This window comes from Protopterus annectens, chromosome 17.part0 (genome assembly GCF_019279795.1).
Source record: "Protopterus annectens isolate FY-2018-M chromosome 17.part0, PAN1.0, whole genome shotgun sequence".
NCBI classification, from domain to species: domain Eukaryota; kingdom Metazoa; phylum Chordata; order Ceratodontiformes; family Protopteridae; genus Protopterus; species Protopterus annectens.
In genome coordinates this window covers 358,776,988-358,784,315 of record NC_056751.1, presented here as the reverse complement: position 1 = coordinate 358,784,315, position 7,328 = coordinate 358,776,988, and the positions used below count along the sequence as shown (strand labels likewise).

At 40.8% G+C, this 7,328-nt stretch overlaps 1 non-coding gene across 1 annotated transcript; it reads right to left on the bottom strand.

Annotated features, from left to right (window-relative positions):
- Positions 1 to 7,000: 7,000 nt before the first annotated feature.
- Positions 7,001 to 7,073, bottom strand: TRNAR-CCU. The gene has a single exon. It is a non-coding gene; the product is annotated as a tRNA-Arg (tRNA).
- Positions 7,074 to 7,328: the final 255 nt, after the last annotated feature.

The following is a 7,328-nucleotide window of genomic DNA, read 5'->3' as shown; positions in this document are numbered from 1 at the left end:
AATGTTCATGTTTCTATAAATATCTCAACAGTTCAAGTGACACAGACACGACACTTAGCCTCATGTGAAAGCTCACAGCTGTATGAACAAAATGCTGTTTGGCAATTTGCATATCATGAGCTGTTTATACATTACACAAATTAATATTTAGTGTTTATTGTGGCTTTTAAAATCCACTTCAAGACCTAGAAGCAAATGAATGCAAGAACTGTGAAGATTATTTTGTGATGAAGTTTTTGCCATTTCCAGTTTTCAAGTAACACTTACGGTTCTAGAGAAAATGAACATTTGTTTGAACTGTGAGGAGATAACTTCATTTTTCTTAAAAGGCTTAAGCTACATGCACTGGACGTTAGATACAAACTTAAAATAGCTCCATTGGAGGGAATTAGTTAACCACTCATAGCCTTAATCCTCTGTGTTGTCTGACAGACTTTGATTAGATTGCAGAGTTTGCTTAACAACCTGGGCAACTGACTCTGCCAGTGGGGTAGATGGGTGTGGCTATCCTGGGGCTATGAGTTGTGCTGACATGATGGTTAATTCATGGTAGCTTGGTGTATGCCAGTGCCTGGAATAATCACAGCACTGAGCATGAGCATGCAAGATTAATAAGGAGGTGTGGTCACCCTAGGGCACAACGCAGGCAAATCATCAGAAAACCACATCTTATTATTCAAGGAGTAGAAAAAAATGAGTGATCACAATTGTGAACACTCACAGAGTGGTAGGGATACCAAACAAGTCTGTTTCCTGAGATGCCAAACTCTGTTTCTACAATCCCAGCCTTGAGAATACAAACCAGTGTTCTGTTGTTTACTACTTTCATGACTTAAGTTACTCTGCTGTTGGGGGACCAATCCAAGTGTTATTGGGGATTGCTGACTTTAGGACACACCATCTTACTTTTTGCAGGTGTGGGCAGTGCCGACTTGATGAACATCCCAATGGGGTTGTTAGTTAAGAGTTTGGTACTTTTTTTAATTGTTATTTTAGTTCTGTACTTTTTGTGTGGAGACATGCGTGAATGGGCGTACCTTCATTGAAGGTTGTGCGTCAGAGCTGGCAACTCGGTACGTAAAAATCTACTTCTAATCATTAGCAGACCGGAGTTCCGCTGTGGTGACCCCTAACCGGGAAAAGCCAAAAGATACAACAACAAAAACTTTTTGAACATTAAAAAGTTTAATATGGTTAACGTATACAAACTGAAACTCTTATGGGCATTACTGACTTAATGTCAATGAAAAATAGCTGCATATATCCAGCAAAGGGCTGCTGCTCCCCCCCCCCCATGTTTACATAGTTTTAATTGCATTGCAGTCCTTTGAGGGGTTGCAAGGGAGCATAAGCTCCACAATGGATGTTTCTGTAATTTTTAGTTTTTTAAAGTTCTGTCATTATAAGGTTGGCCCATGTCACACCAGGTCCGGTGCTTGCTACTACACATTCTGGTGTGTCCTAATATAAACAGTTGCCATGTTATCTGCTTCCTCCTCTTATGCTATTAGTTCCACTCAAACCAGCTAACAGTACACAGCAAGGCTGTTATGGCCCAAATGCAACAATTTCTCTATGACTAGACTAAGCCTCAAATACTAGTTGGTGAACTTTCGCCCAAGTCCTTCCTTAAACTTTTCTTCCCAACCTTCGCTGCTACACCTATCATTTTGTAATCAGTGGACAGCTCAGCACTGTTTTCTCTACCTTCAGATATGCCTGAAATGAGAGCTGCGAAGAGTATAGGACCCAGGAACAACCTTTGAAGGTACTCCATTAGTCAGATCTCTTATTCTTCACCTTGTCCCTTTATTTATAACCCTTGTTGCTTTACCCTTAACCAAGTAGGAGTCCAGTTTTTCCGTCATGGACCTACCTCTAATCCCTGCAGTTTTAATAGAAGACACTATGTTGGATGCAGTCAGTGGTCTTTAAGAAACATTAATGAACTGCATCTGCTGGTACTGTCAAGTTTTTATATAACCGCATTACATAGTCCTAGATTAGGACTGACTTGCAGCTCCTTCTCAAGAAGAACTAGAACAGCTGCTATACAATTCTTTGTTCTCTGAGAAAGCAACCGGCTTTTCCTCTTTGGGTTCTGTCTGTGATATTTATTGTCTGTCAGTGCTGCTAAGTTAACAGGCTTGTAGTTCCCCAGAATCTGCCTCTTCTACAAAGGTATTACTGCAGCTGTGTTCCAGTCCTTGGGTGATTCAGTGATCTGCTAGAAGTTTACCATCGAAGTCCATTTAATCTTTCTGTTCACCCACTGTTCTTATTCTGTGCATTGGCAACCAGTTCGTTGTCCTTCCCTCAGTCCAGCTCTGTCTGTTGTCCCTACATTTCTCTTTCCACTCCGCCCTACTAGCATCCTACCATGGCACCATCAACCCTTTGTTGTTTACAGTGAGATGAAATATTTATTAAATAACTCAACCTTTTCACTGTTTTCTTTGGTATCACATCCATTTTTGCTCCCTCTGCCTAGGTCTGCTCCTGCCTTAGTTATTTCTCCAAATACTTTAAAAAAGACTTTGCTCCCCTTCTTAATGCCTTTTCATTTTGTGGTTTTGCATTTATGTCATTTCCTTTATGCTTTCCTGCATCTCTTGCACCTGCCCACTCTGTCTTTTCCTTTTTGTGAGTCATATCTTTGCCCTAATTTCTAACATCACATTCCCGGAATACTAGAAATTAGGACAAAGATAGGACATACAAGAAGGAAAGGACAGTTTCACATTCCTGTGAAGCCACATCTGTTTTCCTCTTTTTTTTTTTTTCAATTTCTTGAGTTTTCTTTAATATTTTGTCCATAGTTCTTTCAGCATCATTTCAGGCCCAGCCACATTTCTTGTTTGCTCCTTAAATTTGCCTCCAGACATATAACTTGACTTTCACTTTTACTGCATTCCAGCATGATCTACCTATCTAAAGCGCCATTATCCTTGTCCCTGAGCTCTTACCCTCCCACATTCGAAACTGCAAGGTGATAGGATCACTGTGTTAACAATGACTTCTCCTGGACTTTCCTGACTCCCTTTGGATGAACCCATTATGGTCCAAGACTCTTCTATCTCTTTCTTTCTCTCTTTCTCTCTGTCTGCCTCTCTGTCCCTGGAGTTTGGAATCTTCCAGTCTTCTCTTGGAAGATTTAAATTCTCCATAAATATAACTTTCTTTATTTCACCTCTCTTACTTTTTTGTTCTCTCTCCCTGTCAGGGATAGTCTTCCAAACATCTCCATTGACATACAATATATGTAAGATCCTTGGCTTTAAGAGCATATGGCAAATGAACATTGTTGTCTTAGGCTATAACCAACATGAGGGGCACCCAAAGAAGCTTCACATTGTACTGATGAAGAAGCAGAGCTATGAACAGTGGCTGGCTCGGGAATTCACTTATATCACTCTAAGCTCAGTGCCTTTCACTGCTATCTTAGGCTACAGCTTTTTCTCTCAAACAGGAATAAACACCATAAACTTTTGTCCAACTTGTGCTCTCAGGCTCTTTTTGTCTAGTTATAGCAGAGCATTTGTTGTTGTGACACCCTCTGCCAACCAATGAGCTCCTAAGCCTGGTCCTGAAATTTAGAATGCGCTCTAGAACACACTCCTTGTAGAAATCACTTTTACACTCCTCATAACTTAAATCAAGGGTCCCCCTCACTCTGTGAACATAAATTAGCTCAAACAGAAAAAAAAAATTTGTGGACTCTTGGGATGCCTCTGTATGCAAAGAGGAGATGGGGCAGGTGTTTCACTTAGTTGGTGTGTGAATTCTGCCAACATGGTTTTAAAGGTAAAGTTAAACCTCTCCACCATACCATTCATTGGAAGTTGGTAAAATGTGGTATTTATCTGATTTACCCCAAATTCTTCCACAAACAAGTCAACGGGTCTGACAACAATTAGGACCTCTATCTGCCTTTTTACTCTGCTCTCTAAACATTTCTTATAAACTTTATGTGGTAGCTTAAAACATTCACACAAACATCTATGATATAATCGATATAGTTAGGGTTGCTTAACTTAGTAGCTTCATGTTTTGCCTTACTCATAAACAGAAGGGTGAAAAACCTGACCCACTTAACCCTGGTGTATTTGTTGCTGTCTACAAACATGTTAAAATACCTCTGTAAAACTATCAAAATCATCCCTCTTCTTGTACTGAGGAAACAGTTTAATACTGACCCTGATATCCAGGGTTGGATTTTCACCCCTCCTACAGATATATATTTGGCAGAGGTAATGGTCATTTCTTTTTCACTCAGATACTCTTTTTCCCTCTCAATTACCACAAGCTGTTTCATTCACTTAGCAGCTTCAGTGTCCTGGCATCTCAACTCATTTTTCAGCTTCTGTAGTTCAAGCTGCATTTGAGAACAGCTTAGGATGCAGTTACATATCCTTTCTCTTCATGCTGTACACCTACAGTTCCTGCCAGGCTGTCTTCAGATTCAGTGAACTGAACTATAGACTGCACACAAGAAGGCTGTCAACTCACTTTTGGTCATTTCAGCATATTATAGGTTCATAGGCAGGTACTAGACTGTCAGCCCTAGGGTCTATACAAGCCCAGCAAAAAAGGTATCCTGGCTTTTGCCACCCAAGAAAATTATTTTCCTGTGCCACTGTCGAGCAGAGCCACAGAAGTGATCCCCGGGGTGAATTTCCTATTTCCCATCCAGTCATCAACATTTTTCTTGAAGAGTGCTAATGAGGAGCTTTGTTCGATATAGATAGGTAGTTTATTCCAGAGTATGGGAAGTCTCTGGGACAGGAATCTATCCCTCCGGCATGTTCTGTTTATTGTGGTGACAAGGTTAAGGTCCCTAGATCGTGTAGCTTGGAGGGATTGGGATTTCTTTAAGTGGAGCATGTAAAATGGCTCTGAGTTTGACATAGCTTTGTATGTTAGGTAGAGATCACCTCTGAGTAGGAGATATGTGATGGAGTAAAGCTGGAGTTTTTTGAGAGGGTCTGCGTAGGGCATTGGAGTCCCCTTAATTTGTACTCTTTAACCAGTGTCTAGAATAGAGTATGTGTGTTGTATCTTTAAGAAGCATTTCAAGGACTGAACGTGCATATAAATAGTCAGCATGTGCTAGATTCAGTGCCATTTTGAGAGGGCAGCCAGAGAGTGAGCATGTATGAATGTAATAGCTAGTTTGTTTATAATTTAATCTAAGTTAAAGTTATTAAGCCTCAATTCTGATGTGTTTGTACATAATAAAGCTTCCTGAACAGAACCCACAAAGTCTTGGCTATTGTATCTTAACTAGACAAGCAACATGGTGTCAGAACCGGGATTCCAGAGACGGATATTCAGAGCCATGAGGTACAGAGACAACAGTGAAAGTAATCTAAGAGAAAGGAGCACGAAAAAGAGCCAGAAAAGAACCAAACATAATGAAAACTTGCACAAACAGTTTATTTTATAAAAAAGATAAAACTGAGCATTACAAGGGCACAAACCGCACTATTAAACAAGTGAGAGGCACAAAAGGTTTATTGATTAAATGAAATATTTAAGATTAAGATATCTGATAAAACGATTGTCCAAAAAGCACATAAAGAGTCAGACGTTACCTCAGAGTTGCAAAACGAGTATGTTTGAAGCAAAACGGGCATGTTTAGAGTAAAATGAGCACAAGAAAAGTACAATGTGCATGAAAAGAGATTATATGAGCAAAATGAATATAATAAAGGTAAAAAAGGGCACACTGAGCGTAAATAAAGCAAGGCGACTGCATGTTTTTGGCAAAGTGCTGTGTTTTGGCATAACTACTATTTTGCATTGTATTCAGGGCATAACTAGAGTTATTCAAAGTATCTCAAAGTGTGTAAAGTGCTTGTTATTGTCCAATCATTGTGAATGTTTGTGTGCAAAGGTTCATAGATTCATAGGTTCATAGGTTGGTACTAGGCTATCAGCCCTAGGGCTTATACAAGCCTAGCCATAACAATTCCCTGGCTATTTCTTCCCACACTATTTACTTCCTCGGACCCCTGTCTAGCAGGGTGACTGACGTGATCCCCGGGGTGAATTTCCTTTCTCCCATCCAGTCGTCAAGGTTCCTTTTGAAGAGGGCCAAAGAGGCACTCTGCTTGACATGTATGGGCAATCTATTCCAGAGTCTGGGGAGTCTCTGGGTCAGGAACCTATCCCTCCAGCATGTTTTGTTTATTGTGATGACAAGGTTTAGATCCCTGGAGCATGTGGCTCTGAGGGATTGGGATTTCTTTAAGTGTAGCATGTCCAACAGCTCTGGGTTTGACATGGCCTTGTATGTTAAGCAGAGATCGCCTCTGACTAGACAATATGCGACAGAGTATAGCTGGAGTTTTTTAAGGCGGTCAGCGTAGGGCATCTGCTTTAGGCTTGTGATTCTTTTGGTGAGGTATTTCTGTGGCCTTTCCAGTTGTTGCAGATGTCTTGAGAGGTACATACCCAATGGGGCATTGTATTCTATAATGGGTCTAATGAGGGATGAGTACAGTGGGACAATGACCTCCTTTTTTTTGGATGAGGTGTGCCACATAGAAGGATTTCCTGACTGTTGTGGCGATGTGGTTATCGAAGGTGAGACCACTGTCCACCTGTGTCCCTAAGTCTCTTATCACACTTTCAGTGTTTAGTGTACTGCCACCTATATGATAATTCATGGATACATGTTTTTTCCCCAAAGGGGATAACTATACATTTCTTGGCATTGAGCTTGGGCCCATGGCTCTGGCACCAAGCATCTGTTTCTGTAAGGCCCTTTTGTAGAGTATCCACATAATTTGGGGAATCAATAATGGCTCCCAGTTTGCAGTCATCTGCGAACTTTGTTAGCCATAGTCCCTTAGTGTTGGCCTGTACTTCAGAGAAGTAGATGCCAAACAAGAGCAGTCCCAGGACTGAACCCTGAGGTACTCCACTTGTCACTTGTCTGGAGCTGGATTTGGAGTCGGCTACTTTTACAGTGTGAAAACTTGTATCAAGATTATATCACCCCAAATGGGACTCGAACCCACAATCCCAGGCTTAGGAGGCCAATGCCTTATCCATTAGGCCACTGGGGCTTGACGTGCAACTATTTCATAAAGTGCAGTCTAAATACAGCCATTTTGAAATGTTTCTTGTGCTAGATGTGTCACTTCACAAAGTGCCAACATTACAGAATGTTTCTTGTACTTTAAAGAGTTATTTAGCAAAGTACCGCCAATTTTGGGAAGTTTCAGTGTGCTATGTGCTGTTTATTCGCAAAGTGCAGTTATTTGAAATGTTCCTTACTCTGACCTTCTTCTGCCCACTTCATTCACACAGTACAGTTATTC